Genomic DNA, 14288 nt, shown 5'->3' on the forward strand with positions numbered 1-14288 from the left:
TTCGACCTCAGGCATGGAGCTACAGGATTTGGGTTTTGCCCTGTTGGGTTTCAGTCTTCCTTTGGTCTACTCACTGTACTCCCTTTCGAGTGGTGATTCATATTCTGTGCCATTGTATGTTGGAAGTGTTACAATACTGCATGAGGGAACCTTCGTGCATCCCTCGGCGGATCCCATGGCGAGCAAGAAACAAACTCGCCGGGCAGACAGAACTTAAGTGAGAGGTTTTATTAGAAAGGGAAGGGAATGGAGAAAGGGAAGGGAGAGGAGGAGAGATGAGAAAAAGAGGGAGACAGAGAGAGAGGGAGAAAGAGAAGAAGAGGGAGGCAGGAAAAGCCCTGACCGCCCTTCGGAGGAGCAGTAGAAAGAAAGCGGAAGTGGGTGGAGTTTTTCTCTTAAAGGGCCCTTTGCATCTGTGTGAAGACTACATAGTGACTTAGCAGCCATAGAACCCTGGGCCAGCCAGGGTACTGCCTGAGTGCATGCTGCCAGGTGACAGGGGACAGGCCATCACAATGCCTGAATCCTTACAGGAAGTATGTAGCTTGATTTTTGATATTACAAGAGGCTGCAATTAAGAGATTGTCTTGAGTCTCAGAAAAGACTTAGACTTTTAAACAGTCTTATTAGTGAAAGGCTATGCAGGTTTTGTTTGTTTTTTGAGACAGGGTTTCTTTGTGAAACAGTCCTGGAACTCACTCTGTAGACCAGGCTGGCTGGCCCCGACCCACCCCACTCCACTCCCACCCCCCCACCCCCACCCCCGTGCTGGGATTAAACACATGTGCCACCACTGCCTGGACTATGCAGGCTTTTGATATCAAATTAAATGTATTTGGAATTATGATATGGCCACAAGCCTATGGCAGCTAAGGAATGGAGTTGTTGGTTTGGTTTGAATGAGAATGGCCTCCATAGGTTCATATGCTGGAATACTTGGTCACCAGTTGGTGAAACTATTTGAGAAAAATTAGGAGGTGTGGTCTCTTTGGAGGAAGTGTGTCACACGGGAAGGACTTTGAGGATTCAAACACTTCCCAGCATCCCCAGTGTGCTCTCTACTTCCTGTTCATGGATCGGGATGTAAACTCTCAGTAGCTGCTCCATTGCCATGCCTGCCTCTCTGCTGCCATGCTCCCTGCCTTGGTGGTGATGGGCTGTCAACACTCTGGAATCGTAAGCCCGAATAAACCCTTTGCCTTAGTTATGGTGTTTTATCATAGCAATATAAAAGTAACTAATACAATATGTAAAAGTGCTTCCTTCTCTTTTTCCTTTGTTGTTCCTTCAGTACTAGAGATTGAAATTGGGGCTTTGTGCATGCTAGGTAATACCTGAAGTTATAGCTCTAGTCCTTGTAGATCTTTCTGAGTCTTTGTGTCACTAGCTTGTCCAGGCCATGCTTGAACTTGCAAACTGCCTTAGTCTCCCAAGTAGCTGGGATTACGGGCTTGTACTGCCAGGCCCTACTTCTTACTCATTTTTTAAAATAAAAAATATTTTATTTTATATGTATTAGTATTTGCCTGCATGATGCTCTTGGAGGATGTCAGATCCCCTGGAACTGGAGTTAAGGATGGTTATGAGCCAACATGTGGATCCTGGGAATTGAGTTTCCCTCTGCAAATGCAGTCACTGTAACTAACTGCTAAGTCATTTCTCCAGCCCCCGCCCTTCCATTTTTTAAGTACCTCCATCTAGCATATAGGTGAATCATGGCTTATTTAACCAATCACCAATAGATAGACATACCTGGCAGTAGTAGCTCACACTTAATCCCAGCACTCAGGAGGCAGAGGCAGGAGGATCTCTGTGAATTCAAGGCCAGCTTGGTCTACAAAGTGAATTCTAGGACAGCCAGGGCTATTACACAGAGAAACTCTATCTCAAAAAACAAAACAAACAAACAAAAAAACAAACAAAAGAAAATCTTACAGTAAATAAATTTTATCTTGTAATTAGTAATTGTTGTGCCCAAATTCTGAACCCCTAAATCACCAAGAGGCACATTTCGATGCAAAAGCAATGAGTCTTTTATTGCAGTTGTTTAATGAGCTAACCCCATTAGCTCGGGCCTTTCATCCATCCACCATGGCAGATGGCTGGGGGAAGACTTGGAGAAACCACAGGACAGAGATCTTATAGGACAGCATAAGGGGAGTGTCTAGGGGTACACACAGGCTCAGGATTGGTGTGCCTCCAGGCTTGGAGGACTTGCCCTATGTTGATTGGTCAACTGGTTGTTATGGCCCATAGGCCCTCCCAGGGTGGTTGCTATGCTCTGCACGTCATTTGCACTTTTCCGTAAAGCACACCCAGAGCTGCAAAGCATATCACCACCAGTTAACTTCTGATTGGTTCCTTGCCACGAGGCAGGCATCTGACCTCCTAGTGACCAAGGCAAGGTCAGGCAAGCCCATGTTAGACTGTCATGGCTGTTAAAATCGGGAGCTGGTCCCTTCAGTAATCTGTAGTAAATATGGTAATATAGTAAATAATCTTACATTGAGTAAAAAGATTCAAATTTAATTTCAAAGGAAAAGTACTTCATTTTGCCCATATGAAATAATATCTACTATCTTAGTAGTGGAATTGCTGGATCCAAGTATGTGCTTTGTGATTTTGTTGGATATTGCCAAATTCTTCTTTGTGGGGTAGGACTGTTTTGCACCTGGACAAACTATGAGCATGCTGCTTTCCCATAGCTCTCAGGGTGTGTTTTTGAATTTTTGCCAATCTGATAGGTAAGGCCTGTGATCCCAGTGTGGCTTAGATATGCATTTCTGCTATTAGGAGTGAAACTGAGTATTTTCCTAAATTCAAGAGCAATTTGGAGCTGGAGAGATGGCTCAGCAGTTAAGAGTCCCGGCTGCTCTTCTAGAAGACCCAGGTTCAATTTCCAGCACACACAAGGTGGCTCACAACCACCTGTAATCCCAGTTCCAGGAGATCTGGTGCTTTCTTCTGGCCTCTGTGAGTACCAGGCACACATGTGGTGCCAGACATACCTGCAGACAAACACTCATACACATAAAATTAAAAATAAATAATCTTAGCTGGGTGGTGGTTTTGAACACCTTTAATTGCAGCACTTGGGAAGCAGAGGCAGGTGGATTTCAGTGATTTTGAGGCCAGCCTGGTCTGCAGAGTGAGTTCCAGGACAGTTCTACACAGAGAAACCCTGTCTCGAAAAACCAAAAGATGAAATAAAATAAATCATCTTTTTGAGACAGGATTTCTCTGGGTAGCCCTGGCTGTTCTGGAACTTGCTCTGAAAACCAGGTTGGCCTTGAACTCACAGAGAACTGCCAGCACCAACCTCCCGAATGCTGGGATTAAAGGTGTGCACCACCACCCCAGCAATAAATCATCTTTTTAAAAAGAGCAATTTGTGTGCTGCTGCTTCTGAGAACTATGTGCCTGTTGGTCCAGACTTCCTGATTTCTACATTCTTCTCTGTTGTTAGAGATGTTGGTCTATGTGATATAAGTTACAAATGCTTGGTTTGTTTGTTTGTTTTTCCAGACAGAGTCTTACTATGTGGTTCTGTCTGTCCTTGAAGTCATTTTGCAGACCAGACTGGCCTTGAACTCACAGAGATCCACATGCCTCTGCCTCCCAAGTGCTGGGGTTAAAGGTGTGCACCACTATACCTGGCTTACATTATAAATACTTAAAGTTAGCCAGGCATTGGTGGCACATGCCTTTAATCCTAGCACTCCGGAGGCAGAGGCAGGTGGATCTCTGTGAGTTCGAGACCAGCCTGGTTTGCAGATCGAGTGCCAGGGTAGGCTCCAAAGCTACACAGAGAAACCCTGTCTCAAAAAAACCAATAAATAAATAAATAAATATTTAAAGTTCAGCTTGCTTGACATATGATTTGTATAATAAAAATATTTATTTAGGGTACAATTTCATGCATATAAACTTTGAATGGTTTAAACATGTGGGTCCTGACCCCTTTGGGGGGTCAAATGACATTTACACTGGGGTCACATCACATATCAGATATCCTGCATATTAGATATTTCCATCATGATTCATAACAGTAGCAAATTACAGTTATGAATAGGAAGAAAAATATGGTTGGGGATTCACCACAACATGAGAAAGTGTATTAAAGGGTTGCAGCATTAGGAAGGTTGAGAACCTATGGTTTAAAAAAACACAAACATAAGTGTAACTAGTGGAAGCCTTAAAATGGAGAATATTTTGTCACTGTGGTGATCTGAAATGACCCCCATGGGCTCATATATAGAATGATATATAATCATATATGATATATGATATATATATCCTAGTTGATAGAACTGTTTAAAAACTAGGAAGTATGGTCTTGTTGAAGAAGGCTTGTTAAAAGCCCATACCATTCCCAGTTAGTTCTCTCTGACTCTCTCTGCCTCATGGTTGTTGTCTCAAGATGTGAGTTCTCAGCTACTGCCCCAGTGCCATGCCTGCCTACAGGTTGCTATGCTCCCTGCCATGATGAAAAATAATGATTATGTTTAATTTAACATGCATGATATATATAATCTGTCAAATGGTTTTCTAGTTGGCTTGAGCATTTTAGATACAGGAGAATTTGGATGTGTCTCTATGCTTAGTTACTAGTATTTATGTTTGGTTGTTTTTGTTTTGTTTTGTTTTAATATTTTATTTATTTATTATGTATACAACATTCTGCTTCCATGTATATCTGCACACCAGAAGAGGGCACCAGATCTCATAACGCATGGTTGTGAGCCACCATGTGGTTGCTGGGAATCGAACTCAGGACCTCTGGAAGAGCAGCCAGTGCTCTTAACCTCTGAGCCATCTCTCCAGCCCTTTGTTTTGTTTTTAATACAAGATCTCACTATGTACCCCAGCCTGGCCTCAAATGCACAATCCCCCTACTTTGGCACCCCAAGCGATAGGACTGCAAGCCTGTTCTATCACAGTCACTGTAATCCATTTTAAAGCAACAAGTCAAGACTGCCAAGATGTCTCAGAGTGAAAGTACTTATTACTAAGCCAGATGTCCTGGAGTCAACTTCTGTAAATTATCCTCTTACCTCCACATGCATGCTAAGGTATACACACACACACACACACACACACACACACACACACACACACACACACACACACACAATATGTAAGTGAATTAATTAATGAGTGCAATAAAAATCATCACTAAAAACTATTTAAAGATCATAAACACTATTCTTAAAAGTATACAACTGGGAGCTGAGGATGTAGCTCAGCTGGTGTTTGCCAAGCTTATCCAAAGCCTTAGATTCAGTCTCCAGCACCTCATAAGCTGGGTGTGGTGGGGCACATCTGTAATCCCAGCCCTGGGGAGGTGGATATAGAAGCAAGAGCCTCAGAAGATCAAGGTCATCCTACTACAAAGAGTGTCAGAACAATCTTAGATACAGGAGACCTTATCCCACCCTTCTCCCCAAGAAAAAAAAATCCATTTAGGTTACAAGGTTAGACCTCACCTAAAGAAGGAAGAAAGAACAGAGGTAGGGAAAGAGAGAGGAAGGGAGGGAGGGAGGTAACATTTCCTGTAATTTCATAACTCAAGAAATTGAAGCAAGAAGATCGTGAATTTGAGACCACCCTGGGCTATGCAGAGAGCTCCAAGCTAGAGTCCCTCCTCAAGCTCTTGCAGTTAATCTCCTTTTCCTCTCTATTGATTTGCCTATTCCAGATAATTCCTATGAATAGAATCATAACTTGTAGCTGATTTTTTTCACTTAGTCTACTGTGCTTTTCTATGACTGGGGATGGAACCCAGGACCTTACAAGTACTAGGGCAAGTATTCTTAAGCTATATTACCACCCAGTAAAATGCTTTGTATTATCTATCGTGTAGCACAATCAATATTTCATCTCTTTTTTATTATTGAATAATTCTTTGATGTATCCTCATCAAGCTTACCCATACACATTCAAGGTATCCTTTCCCTTTGTTTATTATGAATAATGCTATGGATATTCATGCGTACATTTTTGTACAAATATGTACTTTCTTTTTTTCTCTCTCTCTTTCTTTTTGTGGTAGTGGGTACAGAAACTAGAGCCTTACATGTGCTAAGCAAGCACTCTGCACTAACTTCTATCCCTAGCACATGAACTTCAATACTCTTGGGTCAGTAGTGAAATTTCTGGGTAAAGTGATATATACTTTTTACTTAGATAAGTATGTATTATACATATGAGTACGGTATTTAACTTTTTGAGACACTTCAGAACTGATTTTACACAGAAGTTATACATTTTTTTTTTTTTTTTTTTTTTTTTTGGTTTTTGGAGACAAGGTTTCTCTATGGCTTTGGAGGCTGTCCTGGAACTAGCTCTTGTAGACTAGGCTGGCCTCGAACTCACAGATATCCGCCTGCCTCTGCCTCCCGAGTGCTGGGACGAAAGGTGTGTGCCACCACCGCCCGGCTGAAATTAATACAATTTTATATTCCAGCCAGTAGGATGGGTAAGGTGGCACACACCTTTAATCCCAGCACTTGGGAGGCAGAGACAGGCAGATCTCAGTGAGTTTGAGTACAGTCTGGTCAACAGAGCTAGTTCCAGGACATCCAATGCTATACAAAGAAACCCTGTCTCAAAAAACAAAAAGCAAAACAAAAAGAAGAGATGAAAGTCCAACTTTTTTTTTCTTATTTCTGTCAACATTTGCTATTTTTCGTTTTTTAAAAATTACATAAAGCTGGGGCTGGAGTGATGGCTCAGAGGTTAAGAGCACTGACTGCTCTTCCATAGGTCCTGAGTTCAATTCCCAGCAATCACATGGTGGCTTACAACCATCCATTATGAGACCTGGTGCCCTCTTCTGGTATGCAGATATACATGGAAGCAGAATGTTGTATACGTAATAAATAAATAAAATCTTTTAAAAAAATTACATAAAGCTGGGTGAAGTCGTGCACACATCTAATCCCAACTCTAAGGAAATAGAGACTGGGTCATGAGACTCTTGAGTTCCAGATCAGACTAAGTCACAGAGCAAAACAGCCCTCAACAAAGCAAAAGCCTACAGCCATTAAATAGTGTGAAGAATGTCTCACTGTGGTTTATTTTGGTTTATTTTTATTTTTTGTTTGTTTGCTGTTCCCAGCTTTTTGAGACAGGGACTTCCTCGGTAGCCTAGGCTGGCCTTAAACTCCCATCCTCCTACCTTAGTGTCTCAAGGGCTGAGCTGCCTCTCCCAGCTCTTTATGGTTCTGATTTTCATTTCTTTAATAATGTTGCATATTTTGTCATTTGCTTATTGATGATTTGGCTTTGGAGAAATGTCTATTTAAGCCTTCTGCCTTTTTAAAAATTTTTTGTCTTCTTATTGTTAAAGTGTAAGAATGCTTCACAAATTCTAGAAATTAACAGTGTTTAACATGTGAGTTGTGACTGTCTTCTCCTATTCTGTGGGCTGTCTTTTCATCATCTTAATGTTGCCTTTGAGTCCTTTGGGGAACATTGACAAGGTCTGATTTATTCTGATTTGCTTCTTTTTTCTTGTTCTTTTGTTGTCATTAAGTTACCCTGGCCTACCCCAAAGTTAGGATGGTTTCATTCCATGTTTTCTTCTAGGAGTTTCATACTTCCAGCTCTTATGCTTAGAAAAATAATTCAGTTGGAACCCATTTTTCTGTAGGGCATAAGATAAATATCCAACCTCATTCTCCTGTATGTGGGTGTCCAATTATGCCCAGTACCTGTTATTTAAAAGACTATCCTATTCCATTGAAATATCCTAACATTTAAAAAAGGTTTATTTTATGATTATGAGTGTTTTGCCTGCATGTATATACGTGCATTACAAACACACCTTGTGTTCATACTTGTGAGCTACCATGTGGGTGCTGAGAATGGAAACTCAGGTCCTCCTTTCATAAAGAGCAAGTTAAGTACTCTTAACTGCTAAACCATCTCTCTAGCCACTATCTTGACATAGTGCCATTATCAACTGACCATAAATATGAGAGCTTAGTCTTTGGCTCTCAAGTCATTCTTGATCTATGTATATTCTTTTCCAAAATAAATTAATTGTTTTGGAAAATACATTTATTTATATGTTGTAAACATGCGTGTTTGTACATATGTCAGAGGATAACATGTGAGAGTCAGTCTTCTCTCATCATAAGGATCCATGGGATGGAGCTCAGACAACACGGCTTGAAGGAAGGAACCATCATGGAGCCATCTATCCAGCTCTTTTTCTCTAACTCTCTTTTCAAATATTTAGCTCTTCATTTTTGTTTTAAGAGATCATCTATATTTTATTTCTATTATTTGTTTATTTGTTTATTTACTTATTGTCCTAGCATAGTCCTGTCAAGTTTAATGGGAAAATTAAAGTCAAAGCAATATCCATGCAAGCTGGAAGTGGCTGTTTGTTGAACAGGGAGATGACACCAGAACAGCAAGTATGTAAAGTCCCAAGATCAAATAAATCTGTCACATTTTTCAACCTGTAATTGTTCCATGCATTGAAGACATGAACCCCACACCCATTCCTCTCTGTGTGTGGGTCTGTGGTCTTGCTGTCCGCCCCACATGCTTTAACTCACAGAGCTGCCACAGTGCCACAGCTCCTGCTTTCTACTGCAATGGACTTTCATAAGATCCGGGTCTTGAGTCACTTCTATCTCCTGATGACTTACTTAGCACTTGGGTCTGTCCTAATGGTTTTCAGAATTTTTTCGTTCTCTCCCTTTATCAGAGTGTTCTTTTCATTGTGTTCCTCAGACTGTGACTCTTGGGAGATTTATCTTTGGACTCACGTGTTCTTGCCTGTTTGAAGCTGTTGCTTATCATGAAGCTGGCTTTTATTTTACTATCTGAGTGTGCAGTGTCTCCAACGTATTTTCTTTCTGGGTCAGCACTGGCTTTGCTTCATCTCCAGCCCCTGAGTTTTCTTTCTTTCAACCTTGATATTGATCTTGATAATGATGTTTTTTGACTGTAGAAGAAACAGATACATCTAATGTTCTTTTTTTCTTTTCTCCATCTAGCAATATCTTCTCTAAGATTAGTGTATCAGTGGCCACCATGGTCTAGAGTCCCTGACACTGTTAGGGCCTCTTATTCAAAATTCTTCTTCTTTTTTAATGTTTATGTATATGTTTGTCTATGTGTGAGAGCACATGAGTGCAGGTATCTGAGATCTGACTAAAGAGGGCATCAGATCCTCTGAAGTTATATAGGTCACTGTGAGCTAGTTCATGTGAGTGCTGGGAACTGGAGTCCTCTGCAAGAGCAGTGAGCATTCTTTTTGTTTGTTTTTGTTTTTGAAACAGGGTTTCTCTGTGTAGCCTTGGCTGTCCTGGAACTCATAGAAATTCCTTAGTGCTAGGATTAAAGTCATGTGCTACCACCACCAGGCTCAGTGAGCATTCTTAACCCTTGAGCCATCTCTCCAGCCCCAGCATTGTTTTTTTGTAATAAACTTAAAAGATGTCTACCTGCTAGATAAAAATTATTTAGCAATTCACTCTCAGATTTTAATAATATTAAATTCATTGTATTTGGGATTGTTTAGGCTTCACGTAAAGAAACCCAGGTTAATCTAGTCCAAGATAAAGTGTAATTAGCCTCTGGAATGCAGGTTAATCTAGTCCAAGATAAAGAATAACTAGCCTCTGGACCTGCAGCATTCCAACCTTCTCCACATCACTGCAGTTCTAATCAGTCTATCCATCTTTGCAGACCCAGTTTACTTCCAGGAGTTCGCCTTCACAGTATCCTACAATTTACTTGTGGTTTTTGTTTGTTTGTTATTGTTACTTAGGTTTTTTTTTTTTTTTCTTACGCTTTCACGCAAGTGTATGCACCATATGTAATGTATTTCTAATTCTTTCTTTTTTGGGGGGTGGGTGGTGGTGGTGGTGGTGGTGGTGGTGGTTTCAAGACAGGGTTTCTCTGTAGCTTTGGAGCCTGCCCTAGAACTTACTCCATAGACCAAGCTGAGCTCAAACTTACAGAGATCTGCCTGCTTCTGCCTCCCAAGTGCCAGGATTAAGGTGTGCACCACCACCACACCCAGCATATGTCTAATTTTTGAGAAGGTCAAGAAGAGGATTTCAGATGCTCTAGAACAGAATTACAGAGGGTTATTCGCCACCATGTGGGTACTGGAACTTAACCCAGGTCCTCTGCAAAAGCAGCAAGTGCTCTTAATCTCTGAATGTCTCTCCAGCCTCACTACTTTTTTGTTGTTGTTTTGTTTTTTAGAAACAGGGTTTCTCTGTGGAGTCCTAGCTCTCCTAGAATTCACTCTGTAGACCAGATTGGCCAGGAACTAGAGATCCACCTGTCTGCCTCCTTAGTGCTGGATTAAAGGAGTGTGTCACCATCACCTGGCTCAATTTTTTGTTTTGTTTTGTTTTTCAAGACAGGGTTTCTTTTATGTAGCTTTGGAGCCTGACCTGGAACTCGCTCTGTAGACCAGGCTGGCCTTGAACTCACAGAGATCCACCTACCTCTGCCTCCTGAATATTGGGATTGAAGGCAGGTGCCACCACTGCCTGGCCCCCTGTAGTACTTTTAATATTGTGAAGATTTGTTTATGGTGTATGGTATAAGGCGGTATACTTTTATGTTCCTAATTCAATGTTACAGTTTTTAATTATAAGAACATCATTATGATAATGTTTATTAATAAAAAGGTATTAAAATTGGAGGACCTTGGTATTAGTTATAGTTATAGCCTTATTTCTATTTTTACATTCTTCATCTTTTTTTTTTCCTTTTTCTTTTCAACAGTGTCTACATTCATATGGTACTGGGTTACATGAGGCCATTTTCATTCAAATATATAATGTGCTTAGAGTATATTCCCTATATCCTTTACTCACTCTTTTCTCCTACCCCATTCATTAGTCCCCTGGTTTCCCTAGAGTCTAGGGCCTAGCTAGTTTTGTTTCTACTTTCATGTCATATGTATACATACATGATTTTATGTATCTATATAAAATCTGAAAGCCACAAATGGGAGGCAATGTACTATATTTTGTTCTGAGGTTAATGTTCAATTAACATGATTAGCTCTATTTTGCAGTGACCTATGGATTTCAATTAAATTAAGCTGGCAATGTTTTCAAGGTTTCTCTGTTCTTACTAATTTTATTTCTGCTTGTATTGATTACTGAATAAAGCATGTTTATTTCCAGCTATAATGGAGATTTGTCATTTTTTCTTAGCTTTTTCAATTTGATGTTTTTGGAGCTCTATTCTTTAGAATGTGGAGGTTTAGGATTTTCATGTTTCTTTAGACAGGTTGACACCTTTATCATGATATAATATTCTTCATCTAGCTCTACAGTATTTCTTGTTTTAGATTGTCTAATACTAATATAATATAATATTATTATAGCTGTTCTAGCTTCCTAATGATTGTTTGCATAGTATATATTTTACATTCTTTTTCTTGAAACACATCCATATTTTTATGTTTAAATAGAATTTTCTGATTTGAGTGGTAGATAAGTTGACTAACATGTACCAGACCTTGGTTTTACCCCAACAACCATAAATTAGTATTTCTTATATATAACACATGACTTGATATTGCTTTTCTTTTTTCCCATTTTTTAATTTTTTTATTTCATTTTACATTCCAACAACAGTTCTTCCTCCCACTCCCACCCTCTCTAACCTTCCCCTAGTCCACCCCCAGTCTACTCCTCCTCATGGGTAAGGGCTTCCATGAAGAGTCAACATACTCTGGTACAATAGGTTGGGGCAGGGTCAGGCCCCTTTCCCATGCATTAAGTCTGAGCATGGCATCCCACCATGGGGAGTGGGCTCCAACAAGCTAGCTCATGTACCAGGTTTGTTTGATATTGCTTTTCTAATCAATCTGATATTCTCTGCCTCCAATTGCAAGGTTTAGATCATTTACATTCATTGCAATAATTGCTATGATTGGATTTAAATCTACTAACTTATGTTTGTTTTCTGTTTCTGTCATCTGTTCTTTCATTTTGATTTTTTAATTTCTGAGTTTGAATTATGTTTTGTTTTCTGGGTTTTGTTTTTTGTGGTTTTTCAAGTCAGGGTTTTTCTGTGTAACCTTGGTTATCTTGGAACTACTCTCTAGACCAGAACTGGCCTCAAACTCAGAGATCCACCTGCCTCTGTCTCCCGAGTGCTGGTATGACAGGCATGGACTACCACCGCCCAGAATTATGTACCATTCTTTTCTTTCATTATGTAGATCAAAGTTGCTATCTACGTTCATTTTTTTTTTGTTTGAATCATTTCTTTCGTTATTTCTTGCTGTATCAGCCAACTCAAGAAAAATTTATTCAGTGGTCCTCTATATGCCTGAAAAATTATTCTTACTTTAATTTATAAATAATATTAGAGATATGAGATCCCAGGTGGACAAAATTTTTAGTCCTTTAAAGATGTTTTTAAATGGCCAAGAATGGTGGTGAGCCAGGCAGTGGTGGTGCAGGCCTTTAATCCCAGCACTTTGGAGGAGCTTAGTGAGTTCGAGGCCAGCCTGGCCTACAGAGTGAGTTCCAGGACAGCCAGGGCTACATGGAGAAACCCTGTCTCAAAAAACAAAACAAAACAAAACAAAACAAACAAAAGAATGATGGTGAATGTCTGTAATCTGTAATCGTACAGCTTTGGAGGCTGAAGCAGGGGGGTCATGAGTTTGAGTTTGAGGCCATCCAGGACTATAGAATGTGATCCCATCTCAAGAAAATAAAGATAAAACAGAAGGGACAGAGGGAGGGGAGCAAGCTCCCTGATGTGGTCTTGCATAGTTTCTGAAAGGAAGAATTCTTGATTCTTTTAATCTTGTTCCTTCTTCTTATTTCCAGGTAATTTTTAATAATTTCTTTTAATCCCATGTTGACTTTCAGTAATTTTGTTACTAACATGTCATGCTGGTGATGGTGGTGCATAAATCACCTGCTTCATCTTTCTGGAGGTTCTTAGGTTTATAGCCATGTAGTTTTCATTACTTAAGGGATTTTCTTTTCCTTGGGACAAGGTCTTTTTGTAAGTATGGAAGCCAAGTCTGATTTCCATATTTTGATTTCCTGCCTTTTCCAGTGCTAGGATCTATATAGGCAAAGGCCTCCACATTTGGCTTGAAGATAGTCTTTTTTAAAAAAATAATTCGTTTTTATTTCATGTGTATTCATGTTTGGCCTATATGCCTGTCTGTGAAGGTGTCAGATCCCCTGAACCTAGAGTTATAGACAGTTTGTGAGTTGGTACATGGGTGCTGGGAATTGAACCCAGGTCCTCTGGAAGAGCAACTAGTGCTCTTAACTGCTAAGCCATCTCTCCAACCCCTTGAAATACTTTTTGGGCCGTTATTTCTTCAACTATTTTTTTATGTTGTATGTTTCCCATGGATTTCCAATGATGAACAGACTAGATTATTGGATAGTGTCTCAGAGGTCACTGGAAACTGTTCACTGTTTTCAGCTTTTTAAAATTGTATTTATTTTGTTAGTATTTCATTTAAAACATTTGAGTGTAGCTATAAAACTGCTTTAATATTCTTGCCTTTAATACTGTTGAATTTGTCGTCCCATCATCTGGCTGCTCCAGTTGCTTTACCCAGAGAGAAATCATGTGAGGGAGACCAGGCCTGCAGGAGGGGGTCTATAAACCTAACTACTTTGGAGGCTGAGGTTAGAGGATTGTGGGTTCAAGGCCTGTTTGTGCTATAGAATGAGTTGCAAGGCCAGCCTGGGTGACTTAGCAGGACCTTGTCCTTAAATAAAACACAGAATATGCTAGGTATAAGAATGATTGCCTGATATGTGTGGGACCTTAGTTTGATCCTCAGAACCACAAAGAAAGAGGAAAAGAAAGGAAGGAAACAAAGAAAAGAAAACATGTGAAGACAAGAAGCTCTTAGCGCTGGTCCTTGGCAGATTTTAGAGGTAGCAGACAGCTGGGAGCAGTGGTCGGTAGTGCCCTCTAGTGTTTCTGGAATCCTTAGTCCTACTTTTAACAAGTATTATGGCTCCTGTGTAGGTCTAGACTGTTGGATTCCTCAGCCTTTGGTAGAGTGTTTTCCCCTTTGTCTTCATCAGTGGTTTTCAATCTCCCTAACTCTGTGACCCTTTAATACAGTTCCTCATGCTGTGGTGACCTCAACCATAAAATTATTCTGTTGTGTCAGAAGCCAGCCTTGGCGACCCCCCCCCATGCCTAGGTAGCCTAGCATCCCACCCCTCAGGTTCCGGGACCTGGCCTGAGAAGCAACTAACACCTTCCCCCATTTCCTTAGTTAGTGCTTGAGATAAACATAG

General features: G+C 40.3%; 1 protein-coding gene across 1 annotated transcript in view; it reads left to right on the forward strand.

Annotated features, from left to right (window-relative positions):
* Window positions 1–970: 970 nt before the first annotated feature.
* Window positions 971–14288, forward strand: part of Opn4 (opsin 4) — a 57658-nt gene continuing 44340 nt past the window's right edge. Inside the window, exon 1 of the mRNA XM_027389439.2 lies at window positions 971–1176. The gene's annotated coding sequence lies outside the window, so the exon portion shown is untranslated. The remainder of the gene's footprint in view (window positions 1177–14288) is intronic.

This window comes from Cricetulus griseus (genome assembly GCF_003668045.3).
Source record: "Cricetulus griseus strain 17A/GY chromosome 1 unlocalized genomic scaffold, alternate assembly CriGri-PICRH-1.0 chr1_1, whole genome shotgun sequence".
Classification (NCBI taxonomy): domain Eukaryota; kingdom Metazoa; phylum Chordata; class Mammalia; order Rodentia; family Cricetidae; genus Cricetulus; species Cricetulus griseus.